The 18,751-nt window shown below is 39.6% G+C and overlaps 1 protein-coding gene across 2 annotated transcripts in view; it reads right to left on the bottom strand.

Annotated features, from left to right (window-relative positions):
* The window catches only part of LOC124132935 (multidrug resistance-associated protein 1-like), an 85,360-nt gene that overhangs the window by 60,747 nt on the left and 5,862 nt on the right, over positions 1–18,751 (bottom strand). For both annotated transcript variants that reach the window (XM_048398474.1, XM_048398475.1), the window contains exon 2: positions 7,456–7,526. The gene's annotated coding sequence lies outside the window, so the exon portion shown is untranslated. The remainder of the gene's footprint in view (positions 1–7,455; positions 7,527–18,751) is intronic.

The raw sequence follows: 18,751 nt of genomic DNA, 5'->3' as shown, positions 1-18,751 counted from the left end.
TTTGATACCCTTATCAAATACATCACCATCGAATAACACCTCTTGTTTGTTGAATCTTAAGCCACCATCAAACATTGATGTAAACTTTTGTTTGTCCGGCAATTTATATCAGCAAAAAAATTTAATGGACCTTTAATATCCTACATACACACAACCTATTTCTTATTACGTTTAATCCGGTAAACATACATGTTACGCAGTACTAGGAACAAATAAGTCACAGTGCACACGTATGTACAGTCTGGCGCTGTTTTATTCACAGTCTTTCTGTCAAAGGCAGTAAGTAATTCACACCGCCACTAGTCCGTGTTATGTCACTGGACATGTTAAATCTCGTTGACCCTGACCGCCGAGCAATGACCGCTCTGCTTGTGGTCAAAAGGGTCAAGGAGATTTTATAGTGAGGGTTTATAGCAGGAGCGTGACACCGGTGTCATTGTGTTCGGTCGACCATATATATGTTTAAGAATAGAAAACAGTGTTCGACCGATCTGCACTGAATATTGAAGCACTTCCGAGGGATCACACATGGAGACTAACAACCTCAAAACAGGACAGTTCACCATTTATCTAGTTTGGTGTAAAGATAAAAAAAAGATAGCGTGACAGCACTGTTTTATTGAATACGTTTATTGAAAAACAACATAAAATAGGACGTGATATAATCAACACATGGGAGTCAAAAGATACTGTTTGGATGTTTTCGCATCTGGATCTGGAAGTTCGTAGGAGTACACTTTTCATTTAAAGAGAGTTTTGTCCCACACGCCCAGCAAGTTAGCAACGGACCCGTGTACTCCATGGCGGTTTGTTTGTTTGTTTGTTGTTGTTTAACGCCGCACTCAGCAATATTCCAGCCATATGACGGCGGTCTGTAAATAATCGAGTCTGGACCAGACAATCCAGTGATTATTATCATGAGCATCGATCCACGCATTTGGGATCGATGACATGTATCAACCAAGTCAGCGAGCCTGACCACCCGATCCCGTTAGTCGCCTTTTACGACAAGCATAGTCGCCTTTTACGGCAAGCATGGGTTGCTGAAGACCTATTCTACCCCGGATCTTCAGGGGTCACCATGGAAGTAATTTCAAAGTTTCTATCTATCTTTCTGTCGTCTCAAACCTTGATCCACAGCTATGTATTGCTATGTCCTATCTGGTTCACGCCTGTTTCCGATAACTTGAGCCGTATTTACCTCACTGCTTGACTGTTCCCAAGTCATCATGGTTTTATAAAGTCATAGATGGTGAGATGGCACGATTGCGCGTTTTGTGGTGCCACTCTTAACTTCTTTATTGGTCCTGTGGTTGGTTGGGTGGTTTGTTGTTTTACGCCGCACTCAGCAACATCCCAGCTATATGACGGCGGTCTGTAAATAATCGAGTCTGGACCAGACACTCCAGTGATGAGAGGCGACTAACGGGATCGGATGGTCAGGCTCGCTGACTTAGTTCATGCATACCATCTACGCCAATTGCGTAGATCGATCCTCATGATGTCAATCACTTGATTGTCTGGTCCGGATTCGATTACCAACAGACCGCCGTCATATAGCTGGAATACTGCTGAGTGCGGCGTTAAACAACACACAAACATATATTATAGCTTGATATTTAATCTGTAATATTATGAATAAATATTTGATTTATTTGAGTCCATTAATAAAACCTCATTATGCCACTGCATATGATAATGATATACATAAAAAAGCAAGGACCCTTATTTTTCAGACTACCAAATAGCATACAACACAACAATTATTAGTCCCTTCTTATCATGCAGGGGCGGTGGGGTAGCCTTGTGGTTAAAGCGTTCGCTCGTCACGCCGAAGACCCGGGTTCGATTCCCGACATGGGTACAATGTGTGAAGCCCATTTCTGGTGTCCCCCGCCGTGATATTGCTGGAATATTGCTAAAAGCGGCGTAAAACCATACTCACTCACTCACTCTTGCTACGACCCGGGTCTTCGGCGTGACGAGAGGACGCCTTAACCACTAGGCTACCCGACCGCCCCTCGTAGCAAGAGAGGAATGATCAGTTGACTTACCAAAAAGATCCATCAAAGGATTAACCGAAAATATGTTGATTGGTTAATCACTGTTTTTAGCACAGTATCTGTATCTAAAGTACATGTTTGTGTGTATATGTGTAGGTTTACTTTATCAGAAGGAACACACCCATATCTGGGCATGAAGTGCCGATAAAAAAACAACATACTTTGTTCAAAGGATTAGCCGTAAATACGTTGATTGATTGCTCATTGTCATATAACGCAATGGATTTATTTCAAGAACTGTGGACTCATGAAAATAGCTGTGGCGTGTGCTATCTCAACTGACCAATAAGATTTGACACCTATATGAAACACCAGAAACAAACGCAAGTGGTCAGTTGTGAATTTATTGCAGGTATAATTAGTGGTAGCTCCACTCAGAATACCTGACAGATTCCCATTTGGCCTTTCCTGGGGGTAATTATTCAATCTAAATCCAGGTTTGAAGTGGGGTAAGATGTATTTTATGTTATATGCACGCCCGGTACAGCGAAGCATGAGAGGAATGATCACCTGATTTAAAAAAACAAAAAAACTCCCATCAAAGGATTAATCAATGTTGATTGATTAATCACTGTTATTATGCAAAGTGAATTTGTCAAAATTAAGTGTTTACATAAGTAGGTTTACTAAAACAGAAGGAACACACCCATATCTGGGCGTGAAGTGCCGATATAAAAACAACATAATTTGTTCAAAGGATTAGCCGATAATACGTTGATTGATTGCTCATTGTTGCTCTATGGGTGACATTTAGAAGTCATACACATAAGGAAGAGAATTTATGAATGTCAACTTCTCTATTATAAGGAACACAACGTTTCGGTGCATATACTTACTCCTTCATCAAGTGAATAAACGCTTTGAAGCGGAGAACGTAACGTTTCGGTGTATATACTTACTCCTTCACAAGTGAATAAACGCTTTGAAGCGGAGAACATAACGTGGACTTTATTATTTTATTACATATTATATATATATATATATATATATACATATATATATACATATATATATACATATACATATATATATATATATATATATATATAAGAAAAGCACAGTTAAGTTCTAACTCTCAGGCACAATATAGTAATAATTAAATAAGTGGAGTAAGATTGAACACAGTTTTAATAGGCTAGCGCTTTCAACTCGTACCACGTACGAGTCTCATCAGGCCATAACTGTTCATATTCAGTTGAAAGCGCTAGCCTATTAAAACTGTGTTCAATCTTACTCCACTTATTTAATTATATATATATATATATATATATATATATATATATATATATATATATATATATATATATATAATAAAAATATATATATATATGTAATAAAATAATAAAGTCCACGCTAGTCCAACATCTTCTTTATATCAGTTTCAGACATAGTACTTTCGCTGTCTCATGACAGCTCTTCATTGTAACTGACAATGACATATAATATGACTAACGTGGACTTTATTATTTTATTATATATGCACTTGTACACCGAGTGAACATTTACCTCATTTTTGACCTCATTATATATATATATATACCTCTATATCTAGCTCTATGTACCTCAAAGAACAAGAAAAGTAAAACGATAACAAAGATGGAAACTTAACATACCTAACCTGCTTGACAAATGTAAGCATACTGGTGTTACTAGACCGGTTTGTTTCCAAGATTTTATAATGTGTATACACAGTCAGTGGTAGAATCGTAAGTGATAAAGGTATTGGCGAACTCACGTGTAAGAATGCCAGTGTCGTTGACTATTGTTTAGCCACAGTCGACATGCGAACAGAAATAAAGTCTTTGAATTTTGTGACTTTGATGGAATAATGTCAGATATCCAGTGTGCTCCGTCTTTCAAGTTAACATATGACGGACAAATGCGCGATACAGAACAGGGTGACAACAACGATGCTCAATGTTCTACAAAAGCCAACTCATGGGACGAAAAAAAAATGTGTTTCTTTGTTTATTGTTTAACGCCGCTCTCAGCAATATTCCAGCTCTATGACAGCGGTCTGTAAATAATAGAGTATGGACCAGACAATCCAGTGATTCACATCATGGTTGGTTGGTTTGTTGTTGTTTAACGCCGCATTTAGCAATATTACAGCTTTATGACGGCGGTCTGTAAATAATCGAGTCGGGACCAGACAATCCAATGATTCACATCATGAGCATCGATCCACGTAATTGGGATCGATGACATGCATCAACCAAGTCAGCGAGCCTGACTACCCGATTCGGTTAGTCGCCTTTTACTGCAAGCATATTCGCCTTTTTACGACAAGCATGGGTTGCTGAAGACCTATTCTACCCCGGATTGAAATCAAGGGAAGACTTTTCTGAACATTTGACAGTGATATCGCCATGGAGATATGTGAACTTATTGAAACTCTAGATGACACGAACGTGAAAGAATGTATAAATAGAATTACAAATAATTGGAAATAAGCTAGTCTCCGCATCTCTAAATACCTTTGAACTGGTTTAATAGGACTTGTAAATCGGCCCGAAAACATTATCATTGGCGCAAGAAAATATTTGGATTACGCAAGGGCCAACCAGAAACGCAAATGCTCCTATGTGATAAATGCTGTACACCATAGAGCCATTACAATTTATTTGGGACTCGGCAAATACGCCCCTAACGTCGCTATAAATGGGGACATGGGATGGATACAGCCTGTTGTCAGACAGTGGAAAAGTGTAGCAAGACAATGGTGTCGCCTTAAGAATATGTCTAGCAGGTTAAACAAACACGTGTTTAACTGGGCTGATAGATACGCTGTATATGGTTGTAAAAAATGGAATGGTAGGGTAAGAAAGAAGTTTACTAATATGGATTTAGGACATCTATTAAACGCTACAGGTTTTATTGATAAATTTTCTGTTTGTACACAGGTGGAACAATGGTGTATGAATGAATATGTTACCCGTTCGAGTGATATGTTACGAAAGGAAGAGGGGCGAAATGGGCTTAATAAATTGAGAATGTATCAATGTTACAAACAAGTATATGGGACAGAATACTATGTTTCAAATAAGATGCCCAGAAACTATAGATCGGCACTAGCCAAGATTAGATGTGGTGTGGCTCCTATTCGAGTGGAAACCGGTCGGTACGAAGGTGTACCCGTCAACAATAGAAAATGTTTTCACTGTAATGACAGCGTAGAAGACGAGGTCCATGTTTTGTTTCACTGCGTATTATATGACGATATCAGGGCAACTCTTTTTAATGAATGTATTGCTAAATCTTATAATGTTTTAGATATACCTGATATCGACAAACTCTGTTTAATTTTCAGTGACTCCAGTGTGTGTTTTATACTTGCCAAAGTCTGCTTTTTAATTCTTAATCGTAGAAAACATCTTTTATATGGATGTCATCTTTATATCATTTATGTATAAATTCTGTGATAATTCGTCTCTCATAATTCTATTGAATGGTTCTGTACATTTTATCTATGTCAAGTTGTACAAAGCTGTTTTATGTATGTACAGGAGTGAGACGTTAATAAACTATTGTCTGTCTGTCTGTCTGTCTGTCTATGTGCACGTAGGCATTACAGTAGAAGTATCAAACCGGCATAGTATGTACAGAACACAACATGTGCCCAGCAGCTGCGTGAAGCAAAAAGTAAAGACACACGTACAACAAGTTGAGGCATCATTAAATCATTTGGGAAAAATGAATGTAAAAACTGTCCTATGGACATAGATGCATTGTTTAGTCAGTTCAGTAATCTAAATACAGTACACTACGGCTATAACGAACACGCTTATAACGAACTGACGGTTATAACGAACTGTATATTTTGGTCCCGCCTATTTGTTGTATATGCGTTGTGTATACGCTTATAACGAACTACGGTCATTACGAACTAAAATAAGGGGTCCCTTTGAGTTCGTTATAACCGTAGTTTATTGTAGAAATAGCATTGTTGATAAATCACATGTAGATGTGCTTGATGCACAGCCAGTTGATATGTTAGATTGACGTGTTAATCGAGAAGATTATGTCATGTGTTCAAGATCTCAAAAATAACAAAGCCTGCGGTTTAGACAATGTAAGTAATAAATACATCAAAGCCTCCATTTACGTAATGATGCCAGCTTATGTTTAGCTATTTAACCTTATTTAGATCATGGAGTTTTCCCACAAGTCTGCTCTGATTGGTATATAAGACCTATCTTTAAGAACAAGGGCACCCAAGTCTATCCTGAAACTTACAGAGGCATTTCTATTGCTAGCTGCGTAGGTAAGCTTTTCACGACAATAATATTTTCTCCAAGCGTCTGCAGAAATTCTCTGATCATACACACTTGATAGGGAGAGGCCAAGCTGGATTTCGTAAATCATATTCCACAATAGACAATATATGTGTACTAAAGTCTCCAACTGATATTTTTCAACATTTGAAAAGGAAACTGTTCACTGCCTTTATTGATTTTAGTAAAGCTTTCGATTCAGTTTGGAGAAATGGTCTTTGGATTTAAATATCGAAATATTAAATCCTGTGTCGAAAATAACGGCACTTTATATATTGCAATATTGGAGTACGACAAGTTGAAAACGTATCACCTTTTCTATTTGCGCTGTATCTAAACGGCTTAGAGTCTTTTATTTTTTTCATTGAACGTTACTTTGATGGCCTTAATTCAGTAGAAAATATTTCTTATGACCTAATTGAAATAATTATTAATATTAAACTTATTATTCTGTTATATGTTGACGAGACTGTTATATTTGATGAATCAGCGGACGATCTTCAAGATGCATGAACAATTTTCTCTGAATATTGTAGAATGTGGAAACTTAAGGTAAATGTCTCCAAATCTAAAATTGTAGTTTTCTCAAGGGAAATTTGAAGATACATGTATTGATGTGGTAATGGAGTATTTCTACCCAGGTACATGTACACTGTTCAGCAAGAATGGTCGTTTTTGTAAAGGCATAAGGCGGCTTCTTGGCCAAGCCTCCAGAGCAATGTATGCAGTATGACAAAAGGTCCGAATGTTAGAAGTACTTTTTCATTGCCAATTAAAGCTATTTGATCAGCCTGTACAACCGATGTTACAGTATGACTCGGACGTTTGGGGGTTTGAAAAAAAACTGACAGAATGCTTGCACATTAAATTTTGTAAATAAATTTATATACTGAATGTTAAACTCTTCAACCCTTATTATGTTGTATACGATGAACTTTGCAGATATCACCAAAGCAATTATTGTTAAAGTTAGAATGATCTTATTATGAAATAAAATGTTGCTAAAGCCTGGTCGCTTGTCATATAAGTTATCCTCCCTCAGGTATCACCTCTAAGCACTATCAAAGATAGTTTATGTGACACCGGTTTCCCTTACGTCTGGACTTCCCAACACGTACCTGATAATATCAGTTAAAGCCGTCTATTAAACGTGTGCTTTTTCACCAGCTTCCTCAACAATGGAACGCATCTGTAAATAATTCATGAAAAGGTCAGTACTATGATACCTACTTATTCTGCCAAATAAACAAACAGCATGGTTCACACGTTTTCGACTATCTAACCATAGTTTACCGGTAGAAACCGAGAGGTGGCATAAACCTGACCATGCTAAACGAACGTGTACATTATGTTATTCAGCTGTGGGCGGCGAGTATCACTTTCTGTTGGAATGCCCAAGTCTTTGTCACTTAAGAAATCTCATGTTACCTCAATATTTCTGTAAATATTCAACTCAAGAAAAAATATTTCCTAATACAATGTATTTACAAGCCAATTATGTTACAACTAGCTACACATATCAGAGGAGGCCGATGTAGGTATGAATATATTACGGTATTAGTTAATCGTAAATGATTTATCAAACATCTGATCCATAAAGCGCTGAATATTCTCTGTGAAACTACCTGTGATTTAGGAGAATAAACTTTTCTTCTTTGTCTTCGTTTCGCTGTTGGTGAGCGGGACGAACTTAGGGTGATAGGTATAATCCAACCACGCCTCGTGATTGATGAGCAGGGTGCCGTTGTACAGAACAACCTTATCGCTACGACAGTCGTAAGTCTATGTTAAGGTATGAGAGTTACGATCACCTAAGGGCTAAGATCGCTTTGTACAACGGCACCCAGGTAAACTTAATATGTCTTTTACTACAATGAGCATGGGATGGTCTTCGTGTTTTTTATTAACAAGAAGGAATTGTGCGCTTTGGCGTAGACTACAATCCCTGTTGCCCAAACGTAAAGTTTTATGTAACCTTTTCAAGTGATCAACCACTGTTTTTAATTTTTGGGTAAAACGTTTCACAGCGCTACTTGCACGTGGTGACATTGATAGTGAGAGAGTTGGGTTTAACGCCGTTTTTAACGGGGAGTTTCTGAACAAATGGTTTTCCAGAATTATTATGGGACGTGTTCTACCTATTTGGATACCAAGCATTTGAAAACAATCGGAAATGTTTTGTTCATGAAGAGTTTTATGTTAAACCAAATGTATACAAATAAAATATATCTTTAATAGCTCAAAATTCGATACACAAACAAAATTGTGGAAATTTTGAAATAAATTTATGGTTTCATTTTGAAAATGTATGTTAGGAATCCACTGTATTACACTATATTCCATATGTATTTATTTGTTATAACTAAAAGCAGATACAATAAACTACGGTTATAACGAACACGCTTATAACGAACTGACGGATATAACGAACTTACATTTTGGTCCCGACTACTTGCTGTAGTCATGCTGTATATGTACTTATAACGAACTACGGTTATAACGAACTAAAATTAGTAGTTCCTTTGAGTTCGTTATAACCGTAGTTTACTATATATACAGTTCTGGGTCCACTTGCACAATGCGATCTTAGCGCTACGACTATTGTGATCCTATGTCAAAGTATGGAAGTTACGATCATCTTAGTGCTAAGATCGCTTTGTGCAAATAGGCCCAATTAATTCAGTCATATCCTCACAAACCCACTCATTCCACAGTCACACAGTAATTTCAGTGTGAGTTCGTATCGGAGTGACTATATGACAATATGACGGTAACTTTATTTATTATACTTTAATGTGAAAGACTGAGTTTTCCGAAGTTTGAAAAAAGTGATGTTTTCCTTGCAATATTTCACTGCTGTGAAAAGAACACTTTGAGAGAACTATTGTCACACAAGAGTTATCTCCCCTCAAATTGTCTCCCTTTATCGTAAGTGTCTGACCCGAACACAAACTATTGACTTCCTGTTTACGTTAGTTCCACATTGACAAGGAAACAAAATGACAGATGATGATTTATGGATTTAATAGCGCTTCATTCCATCTGTTATTCTCTCGAAAATGGTTCGTTATAAACTGTAAATTTCTATTTTAACTTTTAATTGAGACTGTTCGTTTCGCAAAGCGCCATTTTTGTTACTTGACCAGCGTGTATTCTTTCGCTTCCAACGGAGATCTCGGGACCCTAAATACTTTTTTTTTACTTTTGCTTGTATTTTTCAAGATTTTACGAACATGAAAATACGTTTTTAGCTGCAAATACAAGGGATGGCGAACCGTCCTGTGCGTTAGGAAGGGAGAAATGACGTTTCAAGGTTTTACATTTGTAATGAAATAATATAATGTCCCATAGATCATTTCACAAAAAGTATATAACAAATACGATATTCCATGTGTTTTGTGAAAGAACATGTTTCTTTCATCCCCTGACCGGGGAAAGGGAGATATTTTCCCTCGTGTGGTTGCATGTTCTTACCGGCGCGCGACGACCTCGTCAATCCGAAAAGTAGGACAATGCCACGTGTTCAACTGTGCTTAACTACATGTAACGATGACATTCAAAATTATCTTTTTGTAACTCGTCTGACAGCAGTCATTACTTTTGTTACGGTGCGTGAGCACTACCATGTCTTTGTATACAAACAGTCTCTGTCTGAAGAGAAAGAGAAAAGAGTAGCGTTCATAATACCGCCTATCTCCTTCCCTCCCACTCTCCCTCCCCTTCTCTCCCTCTCTCTCCTTCTCTCTCTCCCTCTCCTTCCCACTCTCCCTCTCTCCTTTTCTCTCTCCCTCTCCTTCCCACTCTCCCTCTCTCTCCTTCTCCTTCTCTCTCTCTCTCTCTCCCTCCCTCCATCTCCCTCTACTTCCCCCTCCCTGTCCTTCTCTCTCCTCCCTCTCCTTCTCTCTCCCTCCCTCTCCTTCTCTCTCTCCTCTCCTTCTCTCTCCCTCCCTCCCTCTCCCTCTACTTCCCCTACCCCTATCCTTCTCTCACTCCCTCCCTCTACTTCTCTCTCCGTTCCTCCCCTCTCCCTTTCCTTCTCTCTCTCTACCTTCTCTCTCTCCCTCCCTCTCCCTCTACTTCCCCCCTCCCTCACCCTATCCTTCTCTCTCTCCCTCCCTCTCCTTCTCTCTCCCTCCCTCCCTCTCCCTCTACTTCCCCTACCCCTATCCTTCTCTCACTCCCTCCCTCTACTTCTCTCTCCCTTCCTCCCCTCTCCCTTTCCTTCTCTCTCTCTCCCTCCCTCTCCTTCTCTCTCCCTCCCCCTCTCCCTTTCCTTCTCTCTCTCCCTCTCCCTTTCCCCCTCCCTCTCCTTCTCTCCCTCCCTCGTTTTATCATTACAAAACACCTTTTTTAGTTACAATTACGCCATAATTATGCTCTGATAGTTAAAATGAGTAAGGCTTATTTCTGGTGTCCCCCGCAGTGGTCTTGTTCGAATATTGCTGGAAATGGCGTAAGACCATATTCATTCACTCTGGCAGTTGAAACAAAATCTTTCTTCTCTGGTTTATTTGCGAATTTTATATAAATTGATGGGATCCGCCGGAAAATATGGAAAGGATCCCCTATAAAAATGTGTAAGTTTTCATCAAATATACGTATAACATATCAGGTGTGCTGTCCAACATTTATCATAGGGTGCCGGGGAATTACATGGACACAGTCAGCCGCTGCTTGCTTCGTGGTTAGCCCGCCCATCTGAACACAGACAGGTCGGGGCCATTTAATGCTGAACTGATTGCCTGAATGTGGTGAATGGTGCGTTGACAATGGGGATGCTGTTTGTTGAAGATAACCTGTTTGACTAGATTGATAGTAACAAGAACAAGTTTGTTTATTCTAAAGGTTGTTTTCTAATGTTGCTATGTGTGTGCTTTTAATAGATTTGTAAACGAAATTCTTTAAATTTTCAATTTCATCAAAGACAAACTCGTTGTACTTTCGTACTTACTATTAACGTGCACTTTCCGGCATTATGCGTATGTCGCACACGTTGTGCGCTTTCCGGCATTATGCGAATGTCGCACACGTTGTGCGCTTTCCGGCATTATGCATATGTCGCACACGTTGTGCGCTTTCCGGCATTATGCGTATGTCGCACACGTTGTGCACTTTCTTTTGCTACTCAGTTTATATCGTGTCCATATGATTTCTTTTGTTTGGTTTGTTGTTTAACGCCGCACTCAGCAATATTCCAGTTATATGACGGAGGTCGGTAAATAATCGAGTCTGGACCAGACAATCCAGTGAGTGACATCATGAGCATCGATCCAAGCAATTGGGATACGATGAGATGCATAAAACAAGTCAGCGATCCTGACCACCCGATCCCGTTAGTCGCCTTTTACGACAAGCATAGTCGCATTTACAACAAGCATGGGATGGTGAAGACCTATTCTACCCCGGATCTTCACGGGTCGTGATCATATGAACTTGGAACTCTGACCTTGCTTCTTTATACATGTTTTTATTCGACTGTGGAAATATTTCAGTCGTTATCCCCTATATGTATCAGGTTGTAACCAACTTCCATCTTCAATGGCAAAATGTTTGTCTTCGCGTCATCATTAGATAACCTGAAGCATTAAAACGAAAGAATAAAATAAAACCGAAAAAACCTCTTTCATAAAATAAATTTAATTAATTTCATGACAAATGTAATTGGCATCATACTGGCATCATGGTAAGAGCTTATGATATCAGTGATTCGGTATTAAATGTTAAAACGGTTGCTATAACAGCGCACACATGATACAATGTTAGACATATTCGTTACTACGCTACTACGTGAACGTTACTAAGCTGCTGTTTCTACGCTTCTGTAGAGAAAGTGACCTTATATTTGCAAAACAACAAAATCATGAAATTTCAGCAAATGAAAGTATTCTCGCTCATGGGCCACTGTTTAAATTTTGAGTCTTTCTTCATTTCTGCTTCCCTGGTATGTACAAATGTAACAGCATGTTGGATTTTGTAAATACCTTAATATAGTGAGACTGGCCACAGCGCGGGGAGTTTCTGAACAAATGGTTTTCCAGAATTAATGTGGGACTTGTTCTACCTATTTGTATGTCAGGCATTTGAAAACAATAGGAAATGTTTTGTTCCTAAAGAGTTTTATGTTAAACCAAAAGTATACAAATAAAATGTCTCTTAAATAGCTCAAAATTCGATACACAAAGAAAATTGTTGAAATTTTGCAATAAAATTATGGTTACATTTTGAAAATATTTGTTAGGAAACCACTGTATTACTCTAAATACTGGCATCATGGAAAGAGCTAACGGTATCAGTGATTCGGTATTAAATGTTAAGACGGCTTGCACCCATGATACAATGTTACAGTAACTACATATTCGTTACTACGCTACTCTGTTTCTACACTGCTGAAGAGAAAGTGACCTACCCTTGACCCGTCATCACCCCTCAACAATGCAGTTAAAAGATAGAACTAGAGCCAAAAGCGTTCCCGTGTATCTCGTCACTTGACACTATGCGACCTCCCGATTCACCTCAAGGACTTGAAAGGGATAGCCAAAGATGAAGCGAAATTGTGTTTCCGTCGCGTTGGAGATTATAGCACTTATATTGCGTGTGTGTGTGTGTGTGTGTGTGTGTGTGTGTGTGTGTGTAGCTGCTTGTACTCGTCCAAACTTTTTACCGTATTTTCAGTACGTGCTACCCACTGAGATACCACGCCCGCACGTGAAGATTAATATTGTGAGTGAGTGTGTGAGCGAGCTTGTCCACGAAAATGTGGGAAAGAGCCCGACATGATTTGGGTTTTGTTTGTTTGTTTGTTTGTTGTAAAAGGCCGCACTCAGCAATATTCCTACTAAACGACGGCGGTCTGTAAATAATTGAGTCTGGACCAGACAATCCAGTGATTGACATAATGAGCATCGATCCACGCAATTGGGATACGCTGACATGCATCAACCAAGTCAGCGAGTCTGACCACCCGATCTCGTTAGTCGCCTCTTACGACAAGCCTGGGTTGCTGAAGACCTATTCTCTCCCGGATCTTCATGGTACCGTATGACAAAAACTTTGTCCTATATCGTGACGGCCTGTAAAGTGAGTGAGTTGGGTTTTACGCCGCTTTTAACAGTATTCCAGTTATATCGCGGCGTGTCAGCTTAATGGGGGAGGAAAGCCCGAAGTGATGCAGGTCTCAGACGTTTACCACTTCGGTGAAACCCACGAGCACGGGTATGGTGCTGACAAACCTAGAAACATAATCGGGGCGAACCGGGATTCGAACCCACAATCATAGGTTTCTGGCGTGCCCAAGGGACGCAACTCTGCACAGCGAATCGCGGTGCCTTAGATGACTGGGACACCCGTGCCCCCCGGCCTGTAAAGAAGCAAGTCTGTCCCAGACACAAGCCCATCCATTAAGCACCGCTTTTGACAGCCTATGCGGGTTGTTGAGAATTAACACACACAATTGTTGTAAGAAAAGGCGCCATATCAAGTGTCTTGTCTGTGAGCCGATCCAAGCCCTCAGCTGAAAACCGACCACAACCCACCACTAACCGATAAATAGTATAATTATTATTATTATTTATTATTCAACTTTTGAAATTAAGGGAATTCATCACTGATCAGTGACATTGTTGCCCTCAAATGGAGAATTTCAACACTGCACTGACATTCAACATGGCTGATATCATCAGTGAATTTTGAGTTAACCACGGCTACATATTTAGAGTCCAGAGCTGGACAGTGACGGTGTTTCTCAGTGTAGGGTATTGTCCGAAAAGTCACGATTATTTTTGCACGTCGGGTCAATTCAAGGCCGTCAGGCCGAGAACCTGCCCCACGTGCAAATATAATCGTGACTTTTCGGACCATATCCAACTTAAAACAAAGTCCCATTCAAAATACATGTTAAACTAATGTCCACCCAATATGCACGTGCATATATAATGGGGGGGTTGTTCTTGTTAATGCTGAATCGATTGGAACTGCGCGCATGAACGCGCTAAAGTTCGAGCAAAACTATTGGAGGTCTCTTCTTATATGAGCGCGGAAAAGCACGTGCGATTTCTCATTTAGCTTTCAGTCTTTGTACGTGATGAACATTCATTACACAAAGTCACTTTCGAAGCTCGTACCAGGCAGCATTTAATTCTGATTTTGAAAGACCCATAAATACTCATACTGAAACACTTGACGTGGCTACACCAGATTTTGATGTGGGTAAAAGTGATATCTTGGACTCAGATGAGTTGTCTTGAAATGATACAGATTTGGTGGAACTCTCTCAACAAGCACAAGCAAGTATTCCCCAGTCCATACCAATTCCCGTTACTACTCATACCATTGATGACGCAGACAGTATTTCCGGAAATAACGCAGGTGGAATTCCTAACCGTTTAGCAAGCCTGTGTCAGAGCAGGATCTGCAACGTCTTTGTAAGTCGACTTTTTCTCAGACCACAGAAAACAAGAGTAGGTGGGCCCTCAACGTCTTCTAAGCGCGGGTCAAGGAAAGACAAGTCCCATGGGTTTACGTGATGACGTCGTGTTAAACCCCGACAGTGACCGCCTCCGTGGTCTAGTGGTAGAGCGTCCGCCCGGAGAGCGGAAGGTCCGGGGTTCGATCCCCGGCCGCGTCATACAAAAAGACGTTAAAAGATGGTACTTGTTGTAACCCTGTCTGGCGCTCGGCATTAAGGGGCTAAAACAAGGACTGGTCGGCTCGGAGTCACTATACTGTGTCTGAGTGGGGTATTCATGTTAAACTGCGGCATGGTATCTCAGTGAGCTAGCACTATACATCGGCATCAGTCCCGACTAGTACAATCAGCCACACACACACATGCATGCACGTCGCTATATAAGTGCAATAATCTTGGACGCGACGTTAAACCCAATTTCACCTCACCTCACAGACAGTATTGCCCTTTCGCATCGTGAAACAGATATTAATAAAACTCTCATGCGTTTCTTGGTGGAAGAACGAAACCTAAAAGCGAAAAATATCGGGGAAATACGTTACATGAACTGATCGCGTCATTGCAATTCTATCGCCGATTACATGATATTGTCATAGTTGTAAAATTGGTCATTTTTTCCTCAATATTTATATAATAGTTAACTGTGGTAATAGTCTTTATTGTGTTATATTAAGTTAAATGTAAGGTGCATGTGAAGGTCGCAGCTATCTAGAAAATTACATAACATCCTTGGAGCATGGTCAGTATCATCTATCTGTACGTGTCTCAGCCTCCATCGCAATGAGCGCTTGTCACACGTTTGCTGATACGTCCAACTCATATCAATATTTTCGGACTACTTCATCAATTATTATTCAACTTATGTGGTCATCACTTGGTCAAACTTCTTAGGAAGCCTTAATCCCTATTCTCGGCGCACGAACTCAAATTTTCTTATCAAGCTGATAATTGAACATGCAGTAAATTCGTGACCATTCAAGGTGTCTAGAGTATATATACTGGCTAGCCTCGGGGGTACCTCACTGTCGAGAAATCCCCAATAAAGGAGCTGGCCATAGACACTTTGTTTGGTTTCGTTGAAGGTAAGTCATGTTCACTTTACTATTTCTCTAAAGTTATAAGTTAAATTGTTTTATAATTTGTATCGTATAAGGAGCAATATTATCAGCTGTAAAGGTATTTAATCTTATGTTATTGACCATGTATAAGTGTAAATATATTAAGTGGGTTGTATCTATTTAACGGACTTATCTGTCAAATGTATGTGCGTTAGGTTTAGACAAAACTATCGTTTAAGTATTAACTCCACAGTATAGCATATTTCGAATATCAAACATGTTCCGAGTCGGAAATAAGATGTTAACGTTCGGGTGTCGTGGTAGCAAGCTGTGTATTTTATCTGCGTGTTGATATTTTAGTGTGATTCGGTTATTTGTATATGTGAAAATGTCGCGTAAATGCAGACGAACTATTTCACTTTGATCAGACTTTTTATATCACACGAGGTATGTACATTATCTTTTAATGTAAGGATTCTATGATGAACCATACATTGCATGTATTACTTGTTCATAAACAGAATCCAGACTGTTTTAAATAATTTTTATAAGAGTTATTTGATGGATCTAGCCTGGCAGAAAACGTTAATTTCTGTAGCTAATATATGATGTATTCACATCACACATATTTATGCTAATAGCACAACTAAGCCAGAGCTAAAATCAGTAAGAATATCCATGTAATCATTTAGTTAATCTGTTAGCGATGTACAAATAAGATAGGTAACTCTCTTGTACTTACATAGGTCTGAGCATAATGCATTTGTAACACAGCTTCAGCAAACATGTCTACATTACGAGCAATGCCTAAAATGTACATATATCCATACATTATACCATTCAGTAATGTGAATGGACATTCGTTAATGGGCCCGTTAACTCAGTGTATGTGGATGCTATCAGATAGTTTGTTTGCTGCGGTAGTTTAGATGAATTATAAACATGGCCTTCAAGTATAACATATACCAGCATAAGACAATGAATGATATATGCTCAGAAGTACAGCCAACGCATGTTGTTATTTATATTTAAAAATCTGCGTACATTCGATACCGATATTGGGTTTAACTAGGTTTATACGTAAATAAGACATACCTTATGGCACTCCCATTTAGCAAGGCGTAATCATAATTAGGAGTGGCTGAAAATAAGTATCACATAAGATTATGTAAGCTTTGTTCACAGGTATCTTTGTAGACTGACTTAATATTGTTATTTGTAATTGGTTGTTTTATCACTTAGCCCATGATACATTGGTATATCATGACATTTACACTCTTATGCATAATCGTTGTTTAATATCACGCACTATTGTGATAACTGCTTCTTTTATTGAAACTGTAAATGTTCTATATGACTTTGTTCTTTATATGTAAATATATTTCTTATTTTAAATGTGATGACTGTCGAGAAATCCCCAATAAAGGAGCTGGCCATAGACACTTTGTTTGGTTTCTTTGAAGGTGGTGCCCGATCCCGAGCTAATTCCCCAGGGCTAATTCTAGATATTGTGACGGTTTGAATACGAAAGTGTCAAACCATCATAATATAGAGGTTTACGTTTACGAGTCTCCTTATTTCAAGGGAATGAGAAACGTCTTGGATGCTCGCATGAAGTCATTAGCTAAGCCGGGTATTGGCATTTAGAAAAGACAGGCAAATGTTGTTTCTGTCAGAAATCATGGTAGTTTTATAGTGTTAACACAAATACAGGAGGGTTCCTGTGTTTGGGGTTTAGTGCCCTTTTGGGATCTGCCGCCTCTTGTCCTGCTATCTCAACATCGAAAACGTAGACATCCACTGCCTCCACTGATGCTACATTGGCTGAGGCAATGTTGACATCTACAGCGGTAACCCGTGAAGATAAGGGGTAGAATAGGTCTTCAGCAACCCATGCTTGCTGTAAAAGGCGACTATGCTAGTCGTAAAAGGCGACTAACGGCATCGGGTGGTCCGGCTCGCTGACTTGGTTGATGCATGTCATCGATTCCAATTGCGTGGATCGATGCTACTGATATCAATCAATGGATCGTCTGGTCCAGACTCCATTATTAACCCGGACACTGTTAACCTGGACACTCCTAACTCCGACACTGCTAACCCAGACATCATTAACCTGGATACTGCTAACCCAGACATCATTAACCCGGACACTGTTAACCTGGACACTCTTAACTCCGACACTGCTAACCCAGACATCATTAACCTGGATACTGCTAACCCAGACATCATTAACCCGGACACTGTTAACCTGGACACTCTTAACTCCGACACTGCTAACCCAGACATCATTAACCTAGGACACTGTTAACCTGGACACTGTTAACTCCGACACTGCTAACCCAGACATCATTAACCTGGATACTGCTAACCCAGACATCATTAACCAGGACACTGTTAACCTGGACACTGTTAACTCCGACACTGTTAACCCAGACATCATTAACCCGGACACTGTTAACCTGGGCACTCTTAACTCCGACACTGCTAACCCAGACATCATTAACCTGGATACTGCTAACCCAGACATCATTAACCCGGACACTGTTAACCTGGACACTCTTAACTCCGACACTGCTAACCCAGACATCATTAACCTGGATACTGCTAACCCAGACATCATTAACCCGGACACTGTTAACCTGGACACTCTTAACTCCGACACTGCTAACCCAGACATCATTAACCTGGATACTGCTAACCCAGACATCATTAAGCAGGACACTGTTAACCTGGACACTCTTAACTCCGACACTGTTAACCCAGACATCATTAACCTGGATACTGCTAACCCAGACATCATTAACCCGGACACTGTTAACCTGGACACTCTTAACTCCGACACTGCTAACCCAGACATCATTAACCTGGATACTGCTAACCCAGACATCA

Source organism: Haliotis rufescens, unplaced genomic scaffold, assembly GCF_023055435.1.
Source record: "Haliotis rufescens isolate VD_foot unplaced genomic scaffold, xgHalRufe1.0.p SCAF_18, whole genome shotgun sequence".
Classification (NCBI taxonomy): Eukaryota; Metazoa; Mollusca; class Gastropoda; order Lepetellida; family Haliotidae; genus Haliotis; species Haliotis rufescens.
Note: the sequence above shows the minus strand (reverse complement) of the source record. Positions and strands in the feature narration are given on the sequence as shown.